The 18,407-nt window shown below is 45.9% G+C and overlaps 1 non-coding gene across 1 annotated transcript; it reads left to right on the forward strand.

Annotated features, from left to right (window-relative positions):
- The first annotated feature begins 17,758 nt into the window (after positions 1-17,758).
- Positions 17,759-17,865, forward strand: LOC140206749 (U6 spliceosomal RNA). Its single transcript, XR_011888378.1, has one exon. It is a non-coding gene; the product is annotated as a U6 spliceosomal RNA (small nuclear RNA).
- The last annotated feature ends 542 nt before the right edge of the window (positions 17,866-18,407 follow it).

Below are 18,407 nucleotides of genomic sequence, written 5' to 3' on the forward strand. Positions count from 1 at the left end.
ATGTGGAAATGTCCTGTGCATCTGTACGTGGAAACTCCCTCTCGCCTGTCTTCAGCAGATGCTTCCTGTTCCTCCTGTAGACTCTTCCATCCGGCATGCGAACTATGAAGGATCTTGGTTGCTGATGTCTGTTCACAACCACAGCTGGTTGCCAAGTGTCCCCTCTCTGTATTCTGACATTTTCACCTGTATGCAGATCTGGCAACTGTCTTGTATGTCTGTCATAGTAGCTCTTTTGCTTTATTTGCTTGTACTTTTGCTTGTCATGTACTTGAGCATTACCTTCAGGAGTCAGTAGAGTTGTGGATGTTGGCAGTTTGGACTTCAGACAACGTCCCATCAACAGCTGTGCAGGAGAGAACCCCACACCCTCAATCGGTGTGTTGCGGTATTCAAGCAGAGCAATGTAAGGGTCACCGTTGCTGCTTTGTGCCTTCTTGAGCATGTTCTTGACAGTTTGTACAGTTCTCTCTGCTTGTCCATTAGACTGAGCATGCCCTGGACTGGAAGTAACATGTTGAAATTCCCAGTTTTCTGAGAACCCTCTGAACTCACCACTGGCATATTGTGGACCATTGTCACTAACGACAATATCTGGAATACCATGTCTTGCGAATGTCGACTGCATTGCGGTAATGACACCTCAACTGGACGTGTCGCTTAACTTGGTGATCTCCGGATATTTTGAATAGTAGTCCACACAAAGCAGATATTCTGCACCATTGTAGTGAAAGAGATCTGTGCCAGTCTTCTCCCATGGTCTTCCTGGTAGTGGGTGGGGAAGCAGAGGCTCTCTTGGATTGCTGTTTTTGTTTTCATTACAGACAGTACACTGAGACACAATGTCTTCTATCTGAGTTAACATGCCTGGCCAATAGAGAATGTCCCTTGCTCTTTCTTTACATTTTACTATCCCCAGGTGTGATTCATGAATTCTGTTGAGCATTTCCTGTCTCATTTGGTTTGGTATGATGAGTTTTGCCGTTTTGAACATTAGTCCTGATGCATAGCTGATTTCCTCTTTAGATATCCAGTATTTCTGCATTTTCTTTGGAACATCTTTTCTTTCTGTTGGCCATCCATTCACTGTAACGTCTCTTAGCATTTGCATTTCAGGATCATCTGCAGTCGCTTTCCTGAACATGTTCAACTTCTCCTCAGAGATGGGTAGCTGAGGTGTAACCCAGTTGACCTCTAGCTCTCTTCCTAGCAACTCTTCCTTTTGCTCTTTGAGGTAAGCACGGCTCAAAGCATCAGCGATGTACAGTTCTTTTCCTGGTTTATAGGTGACTGTGAGAGTGTACCTCTGTAGCCCGAGAAGCATCCTTTGCAGCCTCATAGGAGCTTGGTGGAGTGGCTTTTTGAAGATGCTCTCAAGTGGTTTGTGATCACTCTCAACCTGGATTTCTTTGCCATATACATATTGGTGGAACTTCTCACACCCATAAACTATGGCGAATAATTCCTTCTCGATTTGAGCATATTGGCATTGACAGTCCGTAAGTGCTCGTGATCCATATGCCACAGGCCTCCCATCCTGCAGTATAACAGCTCCTATTCCCTCCAAACTGGCATCTACAGACATCGTCACTGGTTTATTGACATCATAGAACTTGAGTGCTGGTGCATTGGTAACCAACTGCTTCAATGTGTCAAAACTTTTCTTTTGTTCGTCTTCCCAATGCCATTCAGTGTTGCTCTCCAGTAGCTTTCGGAGTGGAGTGCTGACCTCTGATAAGTTGGGAATGAATTTGGCAAGATACTGTATCATGCCCATGAACCTCAATAGTTCTTGCTGATCTTTGGGTGGTGGTAGCTGTACCACAGCTCTGACCTTCTCATCATCTGGCTTTAGCCCATCAGCGCTAAGTACATGACCTATGTATTTGATCTCTGTAGTTCTGATCTGACATTTACTTTTGTTCAGTTTTAGGTTGTACTCACGTGCTCTCTCCAGGAGCTTCCTCAGTCTCTGATCATGTTCCTGAATTGTGTCACCCCATATCAGCAAATCATCAGTGATGTTGACCACCCCGTCCAAGCCTTCAATCTTTGGAATCTCTGGAATACCTCTGATGCAGAAGAAATCCCAAACGGTAGAAGCAGGAAACGATATCTCCCTATGAGCGAGTTGAAAGTGCATGATTTAGAACTTTCTTCATCCAGCTTGATCTGCCAGAAACCTTGATTTGTGTCTAATACTGAAAAGTATTTTGCATTAGGCATGCGGGAGACAACCTCTTCAACCGTGAGCAGCGGATAGTGCTCTCTTTTGATGGCTTGGTTGAGATCTTGTGGATCCATGCAAATCCTTGTCTTTTTTTCTGTGACCACTGTCACCATACTATTCACCCAGTCGGTCGGTTCTATTTGTCTTGTTATGACTCCCATCTGTTCCATACTGTGTAGCTCCTCCACTACTTGATCCCTGAGAGCTACTGGAATCTTTCTCGAGGCATGCACGACTGGTGTGATAGTTGGATCAATCTGGATATGGTAAACATCCTAATCCAGAAAACAAGTCATCAAAGTCTTTGAGAATGTCATTTTCTTTTTCAACACCATAGATTCGCTTCACCAGGCCTAGCTTTGTGCATGTTGCTTTGCCCAGTATTGCTGGAATATGTTGCTGTACTATTTCAAACTCGATCTTGTATTTTTAACTTTCGTACACACAGGTGAGTGCTTTTTGCCCAGTGGCGCCATCTTGTGGCCGAAATATGCAACAAGCTTGCAGGTGGATTTTCTCAGTCTTCCCCTGATGTCCAGTCAGTTCAATGTTTCTGCTGACATTACATTGCACTTTACCCCAGTGTCAAGCTTAAATGTCACATTCTTCCTGTTTATTAACAGATCTTCAGTCCAATCATCTTCATCCTCCATCTCTGCATTGTCAATATTCTTGATGCATACCTCCTGTTCCACTTCAACTGTGCCAATGAACATGTCACTGTTGCCCTCACTCTGCCAGCACTTTGCAAGGATGTGCAAATCGAAGGAGCATGCATTTTCCTTGCGTGCTCCTTCGATTTGCACATCCTTGCAAAGTGATTTCTTTTCTAGCATAACTTGCGTGTCTGACCAAAGCCTGGACATTTTCTGTATCCATGTTTATAACCACATCTGTTGCAGTTAACTTCCTTTAGATCATCCTGTGGCACCGGCTTTGTCCTACTCTTGTCAGTTTTCACAGTTTTTATTTTGTGCACTTCAATCTCTTCACTGAGCACTTCAACCTGACTTGACATGATCTTGCTGGCACGAAAAACATCAATCGCCTTTTCTAATGTAAGATCCGCCTCTCTCAATAGCCTGCCTCTCACTTGATCATCTCATGTGCTGTATACAATCCTGTCACGTATTAAAGAGTCGTGTAGTTGTCTGAACTCACAGTTTTTTGCCTTGCTCTTCAAATCTGTTACATTGGCGTCTATGGTCTCTGTTGGTCCTTGAGCCCACGTGAAAAACCGGTGTCAGATGTACGCTGGATTTTTTCTCTGTTCGCAGTAATCTTGAAACTTTTTCTTCAACACTTTAATTTTATCTTGCTCATCATCTTGGAAGACAAACGTGCTGCAAACCTTTATTGCCTCTTCTCCCGCCACATGCACTTTCTCCGTCTTTTCAGCTACGCTGGTAGTGGTGCAAAACAGCTCAAACTTCTGGATCCATATTTTCCAGTTCTCGGCAAGATTACCTTGACGGTGGCTGTAACTCTGGCATCTTTTACGTGTCTTCTCTTCCTTTTTGTTTTTGCGTTTTCTTCTGACACCATGTAATATTGATGTGACTCGGACACCGCTGTAGATTGAACAACCATGTTTATTCACCAGACTTCCATTTTTTTTTACTTCTCGCCATCCTGACATCATACGCACTCTGACGCTACGAATACTCACAGAATACATTACAGCAGATGGAGGTTTGATGCCCATACGACTGGCCCGGGAGTGAGGTTGGATCAATCTGGGTGCTGAAGGGAGAAGTCGGGGCCCAAACAGAGAACATTCGGTGCTCATTCAACAGACCCAGGAGCGAGGTTGGATCGCTTTGGGTGCTGATCTGATCTGAAGAGCTTGAGAGTATCATCAAGCTGGAGAATGAAATCCGGGCCTACAGTGAGTCGCTGGGTGGCGTGGTCTAGGTCTGGGGCCTTTCACAGCAGCCTGGGTCCTAGTACACAGTACAATGCACTTTTTAGACAATTTAAATGCCGTACCAGATCAAAAGTGAGAGCCAATTTCGCTGGCTCTCCACGATCTTCACTCTTCTCTCCAGGGTGTAGGAGCCTTTCACTGTTCTGCTTTTAGGTCCATTTAAACGCCCAGATAGATTTAAAAGACAGAGTGTCGATCGGGACGAGAGCCAATTGGCTCTTTCTCCACAGTGGTCATCTCCATGGCGCTGAGGCTATGAAGACTGCCCTGGATGCTGTGCTTCATGCACGCTAATATGATGAACTGATAAGCGAGGCTTTGGGCCTACTCCGGACTGCTCCAGGGTTTAGATCTGAGGACTCAATTTTGGTTCAGAATTCTGTTGTTCACTTCCATTGTTTGCATGATTTGTAGTTTTCTATTTCCCTTGCGCATCAAGTGCTGGTCTTTTATTTTTTTTATTCTTTTTTTTAATTGAGTTGTTTTGGGTTTCTTGCTTTGAGCAAGCAAATCTCAAGATTGTATAATTTATACATTCTTTGACAATAAATGAATCTTGAATGTTGAACTAATCTCATTTGAGCAAGCTAGAAATATCACAAAGGCATTCAAAATAATAGTTTTTAGTTCACTTTTGAAAGAAAATAACAAGTTGTGAAAATATAAAATTTTGACTTGGAAGGACAGTGGGAGACAAGAGATCTTGTAATGAAACCTTCAGGAATGCATCCAACCAGAGAGGGAATGCTGTTCAATTTCAAATACTCAGTATGGTTAATGGACTTTAATAAATTGCCCTCAGGTAAGGAAGCAGATGTCCATGCATTTCCTTCAGATGTTATAGAAATAGTCTAGACACCAGTGGTTCTGCAAGCTCTGGCCTGGGTATTGTGCCCAAAACTCAGGAAGTAAATGGAAGCATTGATGTAACACTGGTGGGCCAATGGTCCTGTTTTAAACCATAGATTTATAATGTCAACAACAACTTTGACAAGCTTGTATAGATGCACAGTGGAGAGTATCCTAAATGGTTGTATCAGGGCCTGGTATGAAAACACCAAAGCTCAGGAATGGAAAGGTCTACAGAAAGTGGTGGACACAGCCCAGTCCATCACAGGCAAAGCCCTCCCCACCATGGAAGACATTTACATGGAGCACTGCCACAAGAAAGCAACATCCATCATCAAGGACCCACATCATCCAGGCCATGCCCTCTTTTCACTACTACCGTCAAGCAGGAGGTACAGAAGCTTTAGGACCCACACCAGGTTCAGGAACAGTTATTGCCCTGCAAAGGTACAATAGGTAGCAGTTAGTGTAATGCTACTGCTACATCAGCGAGAAGCTTCACTTCCGCCATTGTCTGTAAGGAGTTTGCACGCTCTCCCAGTGACCAGGTTTTCCCCAAGTGCTCCAGTTTGTCCCACATTCCAAAGACAAATGGGTTATTACATTAATTGGTCACTTGGGTATAACTGGGTGGTGTGGGCTTATTGGTCTGGCTGTTCCTCCTAAAAAACCATCAGGCTCCTGAACCAGTGTACGTAACGTCTTTCACCACTATTCTGAACAGATTCTACAACCTACAGACTCACTTTTGAGGACTCTTTACAACTCATGTTCTCAGTATTTTCTAATTTGCGCAGTTTGTCTTTTGCATATTGGCTGTTTGTCAGTCTTTGCCTGTTTTTGTATAGATTTTCATAAATTCGAATTTTTTCCTGTAAGTACTTACAATGGAATGATTTACAAGATACGAGGAGTGATTGATAAGTTTGTGGCCCAAGGTAGAAGGAGATGAGTTATACAACTCTCATTACATGCACATACAGTTCAACTCTTTGAGTGATTATGCAGAAAATTTGAATTTAATAACTCATCTCCTTCTGCCTTAGGTCACGAACTTATCAATCACCGCTGGTGAGTTATTAACTGATGAGTTATGAGTTTTTTTGTAAGTTCTGTTGATTTTTTTTTCTGTAAATACTTGCAATGAAATGATTTACAAGGTATATAGCAACATATTCTACTTTGATACTAAATTTACTAAAAAAAACTTTGAGAGGCAGGGGCTTTCTTACTGCCTTTTTTCTCAGAGGCCTTTTTGTTCTCATGCTCTCGTTCACCCTGAGTTAGATACTAAAGTATTTAACTTTTGATGCAGATTTAAGCAATCTCCACAGATCCTAGAAGTCCAAATGCAGGATTCTATTCCTCGTGCAGTGGCTATATTTAACTAATATACTCCCTCTTACAGGAATAAAGATGTGAGATTTATCTGGATTCTTCCCAAATTTTTCCTATGGATGGTATTACCGCATTTTTCTTCATAAAATGGGCATCTCCGTTAGAATTCCCTTTTTTTTGTTTACCATGTGCATTAAAGTACTCTGTCTGCAGACCATAATGTTTTTCTAAAGTACATTTTTTTAATCCCCTTTAGAAGAGACTTGAAAGCAGGTTTTTACCATGAAACAAGACAATATTGGATAGACTGGGACTGTTTTCCCTGAAGTGGAAGCAGCTGATGGATGACGTTATGGAGCTTTATAAAATTACAATTGTCACGGACAGGGTACATATTCACGGTCTTTTTTTTTCCCGGAGAGGAGAGTCTTTAACTAGAAGGCATAATTTAAAGGTAAGAGGGGAAGGATTTAAAGGGGATCTGAGGAGCAAGTTTTGTGGTGGGAATATGGAGCAAGCTGCCTGAGTAAGAGGTAGAGACAGGTACAATTTAAAGGAGATTTAGGCAGGTACGTGGATAGGAAAGGTAGAGAGAGAGACATGGGTCAAATGCAAGCAAGTAGGATCAGCATAGTTCGGCATCCTGGTCAGTCAGCATGGATGAGATCAGCTGAAAGGCCATTTCTGTGCTGTATTGTTTAATGAATCCATTACATAATACTTCTTGTGAAAGTGCTGAGCCTTACTTCAGAATACAAAACTTCTCAAGTCTATAGCTGGAAACCAGGCAGAAAATAAGGATGGGGCTGGAAGGGACTAGCAGTGTATTTCTTCATAACCTCAGTTTTGAGAACAGATTCACTGTTGAAGAACTCTCTCAAAAGAAAACTTGGGGAAAAGACACGCTATGTCAGATCTCTGGCCGCACAATATTGCTCTGGAATTTCCGTTATATGGATGATGCTCATCCTGCACTGATAGATGAGACAGGCCCAGAGTTGGAAGATAAATGGATTGGAAGGTATTCTCCGAAATCTACCTCTGTACCATTGTCAATCGATCAGTGATTGTCCCAGCATATGCCAAATCAATATCCCGAAAGATATCAGTTTGGCGTGGATCCTTTATAAGACTATCTACATCTCAAAAACGGATTGTCTGATCTCGAAATGAACAGAAACAGCTCTTACCATAAAGTGTAAAGGAACCTTTATTCAACACAAATCTCACGAAATCAGAGTAATCAACACTGAAGTAAAAATAAATGTTCACAATTACAGATAAGGTGACTAAACAGCTAAAATAGAAATCATGTGAAAAGAACTGAAATCAGTTAACTCCTTTGTTGCTAAAAAAATTATGTACTTTCCCATCTAGTTGTGCACTGTTAGCAAGGCAAAGAAGGGAGTAATTTTGAAGCAAATGCCATTAATGGTGGTAAGTCACCTAAATTTGTCTAATTCATCCACACAAATAGTTTTGTTACTCTGTCATAGGTTAGGGTGAGAACAGCTTTTTAAAGGTCTAAGAGTGATTGGAGGATGAAAAATAAAAGTATCCTAGAAACTAAGGTTCATGGACAGAGGCTGTGGCGATAAATCCATCAGAAGGTCAGGTATGGGGTTGATTGCTGATCACTGCACAATATCACTCCCAACTCCTTCATGAATAGAACAATTCATACCTACACACAGCACAGGCCAGACAACAATGAAACAACAGGTGCTACTTGTGTCACAAAAGTCTCAGACAATGGTCATCTCCAGCAAGGGAGAGTCTGATCACCTGCTCCTGATATCTGACGGTCACAATTCTTTAGAAATTCTGCTAGCTCAGCCACATAAATATTGTGGCGACAAAAGTAAATCAGAGTCTGGGTGCCCTGTGGCGAATAACTTACTCCCTGACACCCCCAAATCCTTTCCACTGTCTGCAAGCCCGACGATGGAAAGCACTCCAATTGCTTGGATGAGTGCAGCCCTGAGAACACTTAAGTCTGACATGTTTGAGGTCAAATAGCCATTTGAATTATGCAACATCTACTACCTTAAGCATCTATTCCCTACACCAGCAGCTCAATGCAGTTGCAATGTAACCACACAACTCCAGCAGTGAACGTCTACCACCAAACGGGACAAGCGTATGGAAATACCCAATTGCCCGAGAAACCACGCAACATCCCGATTTGGAAATATATCACTTCCCCTGCATCAGGGGATTAAAGTCCCAGAAATGCCTTCCCCCGTTAGCTCTTGTGTACGAATACTTTCACCAGAACTATCACATTTTATAGAAGTGAGAGTGAGCAGTTCATATTCCTGGGTGTCCACATCTCTGAGGATCTAATCTGGTCCCAACTTATTGACACAGCTATAAAGAAGGCAAGACAGTGGCTATATTTCATTAAGAGTTTGAGGAGACTTGGTTTGTCTAAGACACTCAAACTTCTATAGATGTACCATGGACAGCATTCTGACAGGCTGGTAGGGGGATTAGGGGGATTAGGGGGATCAAAAGAAGCTACAGGAAGTTGAAAAATTAGTCAGTTCCATCATGGGTACTAGCCTCTGTAACACTCACAACACACTGGAGGAACTCAGCAGGTCGGGCAGCATCCGTGGAAAGGATCAGTCAATGTTTCCGGCCGGAACCCTTCCACTGATGCTGCCCGACCTGCTGAGTTCCTCCAGCGTGTAGTGACTGCTGCTTTGACCCCAGCATTTGTGTTTACTAGCCTCTGTAGTATCCAAGACGTCTTCAGGGAGCGGTGCCTCAGACAGGCGGCATCCATTATTAAGGACCCCCATTAGCCAGGACATGCCCTCTTCTCATTGTTAGTCAGGAAGGAGGTACAGAAGCCTGAAGGCACGCACTCAGCAATTCAGGAACAGCTTCTTCCTCTTTGCCATCCGAATCCTAAACGGACATTGAACCCTTGAACGCTACCTCACTTTTTAAAAATTATTTCTGTTTTGCACTACTATTTTTAATTTAGCCATTAAAAATAGATATACTTACTGCAATTGATTTACTTATTCATTTTTTTCTATATTATCATGTATTGTACTGAACTGCTGCTGCTAAATTAACAAATTTTACAACATATGCCGGTGGTATTAAACTTGATTCTGATTCTGAGGTGGTTAGAAAGGGGAATAAACGCTAGCCTAGAAATCATATCCCTGATCCAGAAAATTTGAGCACCCTACTTCTAGTCGGTCCCTAAATGGAATTTCCAAAAAGCAGGAGAGGATCTAAGCTCATCCAGGCCCAACAAAAATCTCTCAGTGCTCCCCTCACTCTCCGGCATCTGCTTGGTTTATTTAAACGCTGCTGTTGATATTGTGCCACATTGACTTCTGTGTCCTTTATTTTCAACCTTCTAGGCTGATGCCCTGTGCTTACAGTAATAGTGTTTCTTCCTTGTAGACTTCATTAACTGTGATTTAGTGCAACAGACAATACCAGGTGCAGAACGTTTTAAAGCTGTTCACAGTATTTGTCTGCACAATTCAATGGAACCATTATCATATACTTTGGATTTATTTTGGCATCCCGTGACAGCAACTTGTCAGGCGTTGACTTCAACTGGGAATGAGTGCTGGTTATCCATAACTGTTACCGATATTGTAGGGACTCTTTAGTTTCATGATGCACAGTTCACCCAGGCTGTTAAGGTTTAAGTTCGCCATGTATGTTACGTGTTACGTTGTACGTTATTACGTTTTTGGGGGGGGGTTATATACGATGTTGCCATTTGTTGAGGAGCTTAGTAAAGTGTACATTAGAAATAATTATACTCATGTTGATTTTTGTCGACACTCCTACATTGGTGACCCTGACACTCCTCTGGACAATTCCGCAGTGATTTCAGTTTCACTCATTTTATAATCATGACTGCAAACGCCGTTGCTCTCAAGCTCCCTGAATTCTGGCAGGAACATGCTGCTGTTTGGTTTGCTCAGGCAGAGGCCCAGTTAGCAGTGCAGCGAATCTCGCAAGACGACACAAAATATTCCTATGTCGTTGCAGCATTAGACAGCTCTACGGTGAGCAGGGTGATGAACGTCCTACAGCATACCTTGGAAGTCGGCAGGTACGAGACTCTTAAGCAACTCCGTTTTAGAGACTTTTGAACTTTCAAAGTCTGGGCACGCCCGTCGACTCCTCTCACTGCCCGGCTTAGGCGACTCCAAGCCATTGGAGTTGATGGACCACATGTTGTCCCTCCGTGGCGGACATCAGCTGTGTTTCATCTTCAGAGAGCTTTTGCTGCAACAACTACCAGGTGAGGTGTGGTCAGCTCTGGAGTCAGGAAACGGAACAGCCAGCGGCCGTTGGTTGCTATGGGTGTTGGCAAGTCAGGCAGCTTGCTGTTGGTTATAGACTCTGCTTCCGGGTGTCGTTTCCTCTGTGACACGGGCACTCAGGTGTCTAAATTGAACATAGGAACTGGGGAATATGGACTGTCTCTTGAGGCTGCAAATGGTAGCGCCATCCCAACTTTTTGTAAGCGTGAGAGGGTGTTGTGCTTCAACGGGCAGAAGCTCCGCTGGAATCTTGTGTTGGTGGTGGTGTCTACACCCCTGCTGGAGGCTGACTTCCTCTGCACCAACAGCCTTCTCGTTGATGTCCAGAACCTCCCTCTCTCTCTGGCTATCCATCCCATAGGATGATGATGGTTCCTTTCAGTCAGTTAGTGGGGTTTGATATGTGCGTCCTGGAGTGGCTGTACAGGCCGGTCCTTGACAGGCACTGCTTGCCACTGTGATGAAAGACCAAGTTATCAGAAGATTGATGCTGATGAGAGAGATAAGAGAGACAATGGAGCAGAATTCAGAAATGTTAATGAGAGACGAGGGAGATTAACGAAAAGAGACACAGTTCCGAGTATTGACAGACCGGTTGCTTTGAACCTGAGCTGTTTGAAGTTTGATGGGCAGGCGATACCCCAGCAGGGGGATAAAAGGAACAGGTTCGCTAAGGCAGGATAGACACCACGAGATCACGAGATAACGAGACCCTGGAAGTGTGGTGTGCCCCCACAAGTTGGTGGGAGCTTTGGAGGTCCGGTCGCGGGACCAACCATAGACGCACAGGGTGAAAAGGTACGATCGGCGGGAACCTGGTGTGTGTGTCCGCCCTTGCCTGGGTGCCAGGTTCACCGCGGAAGGATGATCGTATCCGGAACGGAGGGGTCACAGTCGGTGACCTCAGAAGACATTAAAAAAGGGCTCGCCCAAAAGCTAACTGCAGAGGAACATCAAGGTCTGTCTGAATTCGATTTGCATATCATCATTTGCTCTCTCTCTCCAATGGCACAACAGTGATTACTGCGAACTGTACTAAGCTGAACCCAACTCCGCGTCACTTGAGACTGATCATTTTATCCCTAGACTGCGATAGAGCTTGATTGATTCCTATTATCCTAGTTCTGTGTACATGTGTGTTTTATCATTGCTAAGCCATTGCATTTATATCCTTACGATTAGAGTACTGTGTTACTTATTTCTTTAATAAAACTTTCTTAGTTCCAGTAATCCAGACTCCAACTAAGTGGTCCATTTCTGCTGGTTTGGCAACCCAGTTACGGAGTACGTAACACCACATACTTGGCAGGTGAGGCCTGGAGGGGCAGCAGGGGCAGGAGCTCTGTTGTGACGCTTCCTGTGCCTTTCCTCTGTTGCCTTGTTGAACTTGTTCTCAGCAGTGTCCACACCTTTTCTGATGGCATCCCTCCACTATGAGGATCTTGAGCCAGATCCTCCCATGTTGATGGGGCAATGTCAGCTTTCTTGAGGCTCCTGTGCAGAACATCTGTGTACCGTAGTCGCTGCCCTCCTTGTTTTCGGGTACCACTGGACAGTTGGCTGTACAAGATGTCCTTGGGCAGTCTTCCATCAGGTATTCTGACATGTTCTGCCCAGTGCAGTTGGGCTGACATCACCAAGGTTGAAACTGCTGGCATTCCGGCTCGAGAGAGGACCTCGGTATTGGAGACCTTGTCTCGCCAGGTGATCTTCATCAGAGAACACATGTGACGCTGCTGCAGTTGGTCAAGCTGGCGCAAGTGTCTCTGATATGGGCACCATCTCTCACATCCGTATAATAAGGTTGATATGACAACCGCCCTGTATACCTTGCACTTGGTGGCCAACCTGATGTTCTGTGACCAGACTCGATCTTTCAGCTGACCAAAGGCAAAGCAGGCTTTTCTAGTTCTTGACTCAATCTCTACATCCAGAGAAGCTGAGGATGTTATTATGCTGCCCAGGTAGCAAAACTTATTGACAACATTGAGACGAGTGTCATCAATGAGGACAGTTGGTTCTTTGTAGCTTGAGCCAGGAGCCGGTTGGTACAAAAATTCCATCTTTTTCAGGCTGATTGTCAGTCCGAAGCTTTTGGCTGCACTAGCAAAGCAACTGGTGATCTCCTGTAAGTCTTTGAGAGAGTGGGCAACCAGTGCACAGTCATCAGCAAACTGTAGCTCATGCGCCACAATGTCCCTGACTTTTGGTTTTGCTCTCAATCTTGTGAGGTTGAGGAACCCGCCATCAGCCCTTGTTTGTAGGAAGACCCCTAACTTCAGGTCTGATGTGGCATGCTGAAGAACAGCAGCAAAGAATAGTCCAAACAGAGTAGGAGTCAGAACACAACCCTGTTTTACGCTATTGCTGATGGAAAATGGGTCTGCCAACTCACCACACACGTTGATGCAGCCTTCCATGCTTTCGTGGAACTGACGGATGATGTTGGTTAGGCGTGGGGGGCAACTGAATTTTGGTTGGAGCTTCCACACGCCATCTCTACCAACAGTGTCAAACGCTTTGGTTAGATCAACAAATGTGACATAGAGACTTCTCTGCTGCTCAACACATTTCTCTTGGAGCTGCCTCAGTGAAAAGATCATGTCCACTGTACTACGGCCTGTTCGAAACCACACTGGCTTTCTGGAAGGATGTTGTCACTGATGTTGGACACTAAGCGTCTAAGGATAATCTTCATGAGGCATTTTCCCGCAACTGACAGAAGAGAGATGCCACGGTAATTGTTGCAGTCTTTCTTGTCTCCCTTGTCCTTGTAGATGGTCATGAGTGATGTGTCTTTGAAGTCTTGTGGTAGTTCTGCAGCTCCCCACAACTTTGTGAACAGATGGTACAGGCATGATGTCAGTGTGTTTGCACCATACTGGTAGATCTCGACTGTGATACCATCAGGCCCTGGTGCTTTGTTGGGTTTTAGCTGTTTGATGGCTTTGATGATCTCATGAAGAGTAGGGGAGCATCTAGCTCGAACATTATGGGTCGAGGGTGTACTGTGCCAGTGCTTCATCGGTGATGGTTCCTGGTCTGTTCAGCAGCTCATGGAAGTGTTCTTGCCATCTTTTCATGTGCTCTGACTTCTCAGTGAAGATGGATGTACTGTCCTTGCTCAGGAGTTGTGAGGTGCCCTGTTTTGATGGACCATACACAACCTTGATTACTTCATAGAAGCTTCTTGAGTCATTACAGTCAGTGAAGGCTTGCAACTCCTTGGCTTTGTTCGCCCACCACTGGTCTTTCATAGCTCTGAGCTGCCTCTGCAAAGTTGATTTTGCACTCAAAAAGGCACGTTTTTTGGAACTTGAATTTGGGTGTCGAAGAAGAGCCTGGTGTGCAGCTGCCTTAGCTCTTAGAAAGTCTTGCTCAGATTGGTTGCTCTCATCAAACCAGTCTTGATGCTGCGCTTGACTTTCCCCAAGGTGTCTTGGGTAGCACTGTAGACCGTTTCTTTGAAGGCATTCCAGTGCTCAGTAATATCGTCTGGTGGATTCCCAACCAGTATCCATAGAGGATTTCGGGGCATCAGCACACTCCCGATGTTTCAATTTGGTGGAGTTCAGCTTTTTGGGTGGTTTGGCAGCATTCAGTCTGCATGGAGGTTTGATCGATAGACATAGATCCGACCGCACCATTTGATGATCAGTTGAGCACTCAGCTCCACGTTGAACTCTGGTGATACAAACGTCAGAGATGTCTCATTGTCGGATGATGACATAGTCAATGAGATGCCAGCTTTTAGATCATGGACGCATCCATGTGCATTTGAGCTTGTCTGGCAATCTGAACAATGTGTTAGTGATGCACAGTTTGAATTCTGTGCACATCAAGAGGAGCAGCAGACCGTTACCGTTGCTGTTGCCAATCCCTTAGCATCCTATCACACCAGGCCACACAGTGGACTCCTTGCCAATCCGAGCATTAAAGTCTCCCAGCAACAGCAGCTTATTGGAAGTTGCCACGCTACTGATGGTGGTTTTCAGCTCACTGTTGAATGCCTCCTTGACTTCACTGGGATTAGTCACAGTTGGAGCGTAAACGTTGACTATGGTGAGGTGGCGTTTTCCTTGCGAAGGTGTACGCAAGGTCTGGATACCGTCATTTACAACAACAGGCAGGGTTGGCAGCTTTGCTATGAGGCAGTCCTTGATAGCCAAGCACACACCAGATTCTCTTCATTCTTCTTCGGGCCTGCCAGTCCAGAAGAATGTGTACCCTCCTTTCTCTTCACAAAGCTCGCCCTCTCCGGCGAGTCGGGCCTCCTGGAGAGCCGCAACGTCCACTCTGTAGTCCTTCAGCACACAAGCAACAAGTGCAGTGTGTCTCTCTGGGTGATCTGAGTTAGCATTGTCCAACAGAGTTCGTATGTTCCATGAGGCGACGATCAGGTTCTGCTTATGACTCTTACCGCTAGAGTTGGACAACCCGCCAGCCGCGACAGACTGGCCAAGTTGGTGTGAGCAGGCTTTGTTTGAGCCACCTGTTCTAGGTCCAGAACTAGTGCCTCATCAAAGCAGAGACTTTCTACTCCCTCTCCTGCACACTCAATGCCACCAGCACTTCAAAGCTCTCCAGCACCCTTCCTGCATCCGACGACTTCCTCCGCCTCCTCGCTGAGTTCCCAGACCTGACTAAGCCCACCTTCTCCACCTCCACCACTAAACATGGGGCGGAGCACCATGTCCTCACCACCTGTTCACACCCGCAGCAGGCACCTCAACCCAGAGAAGCTGGCCGCCACCAAGGCTGAGTTTGATGCCACGGAGCACCTGGGCATCATCAGGCAAACCAGCAGTCCATCAGCTTTCCCCCTCCACATTGGGCGAAAACTGGGGAGTGAGGGGGAGGCAGGGTGGTGCCTATGTTGCAATTACCACCACTTCAATGATGCCACAACCCTCGACCAATACCCAATCCCGCACATCCAGGATTTCGCTGCCCAGGAAGGGAAAATTATTTTCTCAAAGGCGGACCTCGTTTGCAGTTATCAGCAGGCCCTTGTCCACTGGAGTGACATTCCTAAAAACATTGTTATTACACCGTTTAGTTTGCTTGAGTTCCTTTCAATGCCATTTGGGCTGAAAAACACAGCCCAGATCTTTCCGCGCCTCATGGACAGTGTTCTCAGGGATTTACCATTCCTAGTTGAAATTTTGGTAGCTAGCTCTTCTAGGGATGAACAGCTCTTACATTTGATAAGCCTTTTCGAACACCTTAAGCCCAATTTATACTTCTGTGTCAAATGTACGCCGTAGGTATGGCATAGCCGCGTACCCTATGCTGTACTCTATGCCGAACCCTACACCATAGCCTAACGCGTACCTCTCCCAAAATGTAACTACGCGTCGCGGCGACGCAGACCGCAACAACTGTGATTGGTCGGCTTGGTAGCACCGCATTTCTGGTTGCTGCTTCTTCTCCGCCATTTCAGAACTGAGAGAGAAGAAACTCTTGTTTAACATTTATTAGCTCCAACTCCAACATGATCAGAGATTAAGGGAGCTAGGGTTTTACCCTTTGGAGAGAAGGAGGATGAGAGGAGACACGATAGAGGTGTACAAGATAATAAGAGGAATAGATAGAGTGGATAGCCAGTGCCTCTTCCCCAGGGCACCGCTGCTCAATACAAGAGAACATGGCTTTAAAATAAGGAGTGGGCAGTTCAAGGGGGATATTAGAGGAAGGTTTTTTACTCAGAGAGTGGTTGGTGCGTGGAATGCACTGCCTGAGTCAGTGGTGGAGGCAGATACACTAGTGAAGTTTAAGAGACTACTAGACAGGTATATGGAGGAATTTAAGGTGGGGGCTTATATGGGAAGCAGGGTTTGAGGGTCGGCACAACATTGTGAGCCAAAGGGCCTGTACTGTGCTGTACTATTCTATGTTCTATGTTCCATGATGCGCTCAGTTTTAACTGTCATTGTTTGAAGTACAGGAAGAAACTCAACACAGTGGCATAGAAACCCCACCGCCAACTAGCATTTTGGCGGTGAATTGCAGCGTGACGCAGACACACCAATGCACAAGTATAAATGCTCACAACGGCGTAGGCCACTTGCGTAGGCTACGGCGTAGCCCATACGCACAAGTATAAATCAGCCTTTAGTCAGCACAGTCTTTATCGTCAACCCGGCAAAGTGCCAGTTCGGACTGTTCATGGTCAATTTCCTTGGACACTGCATCAGCGCAGTGTGGCTGGTTCCCCTGCCGGCTAAAGTTGAGGCCATTAAGCGTTTCCCTCGGCCAGTCATCATTAAGGCCCTGCAGGGGTTTTTGGGGCATGGTGAACTTTTATCACCGTTTTGTCTCCAAACCAGTTCAGCTCATACGCCTCCTCTACGAGACCCTTAAGGGCAAAGCAGCCAAGCATGTCATGGACTGGATGGAGGAAAGGTCCGAGGCATCCTTGAACTCTAAGGAGGCACTGTCTAATACAACGCTGCTGGCGCGCCCCCTCCCAGGCGCGCTGGTCGCTCTCACCACGGATGCATCAGATTGCACCGTCGCGCAGTGCATGAGCCGTTGGTCGACGGCAGCAGTCTCCCGCCTTCTTTAGCAGTCAGTTTCAACCCTGCGAGTGCAAGCACAGCACATTCAACCGTGAGCTTCTTAACTTGTACTTGGCAGTCCAGCATTTTCATTTTCTCCTAGAGGGCCCTTCATTTACAGCTTTTGTGGATCCTAAACTCCCAGCATTTACCATGGCTAAGGTCTCTGAACCTAGGTCTGCTCGACAGCAGCACCGTCTTTCTTTTATTTCATATTCCACCACGGACATCCAACATGTCACGGGGAAGCGTAACCTCATGGATGACTGTCTTTCCCAGTCCTTTGCTGGTGCTGTCCATTTGGGCATGGACTACGCTCACGTGGCAGGAGGCCAGGTTTCGGACCCGAGCGTTCAGCAGGCACAGGGTTGAAAATGGTGGTCGTTGCTTTCACTGACAGCGGCGTTTCACTACTGTGTGATGTGTCAATGGGAGGACCCAGGCCGGTTTTGATGGCGGTCTGGTGGCAGCGGGTTTTCGGTGCAATACATGGGCTTTCTCAGGTGGGCCAGAGGACAATGCAGAAACTGGTGACAGGAAAATTGTGCTCGCTTCGGCAGCACATATACTAAAATTGGAACGATACAGAGAAGATTAGCATGGCCCCTGCGCAAGGATGACACGCAAATTCGTGAAGCGTTCAACAATTTTTAGAAGGGAGACCTCCGCCTGCTAAAGAACTGGCGGCCGGTCTCCCTCTTGTGCGTGGACTACAAGATCTTCGCCCGGGCAATGGCCAACTGTCTGGGTTCGGTAATTGGACAGGTGGTCCATCCTGACCAATCTTATACAGTCCCGGGCCGCTCCATCCAGGACAATGTCCACCTAGTACGGGACCTGATCCACCTACTCCAGGAGACTGGGACCCCGGCAGCGTTTCTTTCTCTTGACCAGGAGAAGGCTTTTGACCGGGTGGACCACAGTTTCCTGGTGGGCACCCTGCAGGCTTTTGGGCTCGGACCACACTTTGTGGCCCGAGTTCAGCTCCTGTACTCTGCCGCAGAGTGCCTAGTTAAGATTAATGGATCATTGACAGGACCTATCCACTTCCGAAGAGGAGTGCGTCAAGGGTGCCCCATGTCCGGTCAACTGTATGCGATCTGTGTCGAGCCATTCCTCAGCCTTCTTCGGCGAAGGCTGACAGGTCTGGTTCTGCGCGAACCGGACAAGGGGGTCGTCCTCTCGGCCTACGC

This window comes from Mobula birostris, chromosome 1 (assembly GCF_030028105.1).
Source record: "Mobula birostris isolate sMobBir1 chromosome 1, sMobBir1.hap1, whole genome shotgun sequence".
NCBI classification, from domain to species: Eukaryota; Metazoa; Chordata; class Chondrichthyes; order Myliobatiformes; family Myliobatidae; genus Mobula; species Mobula birostris.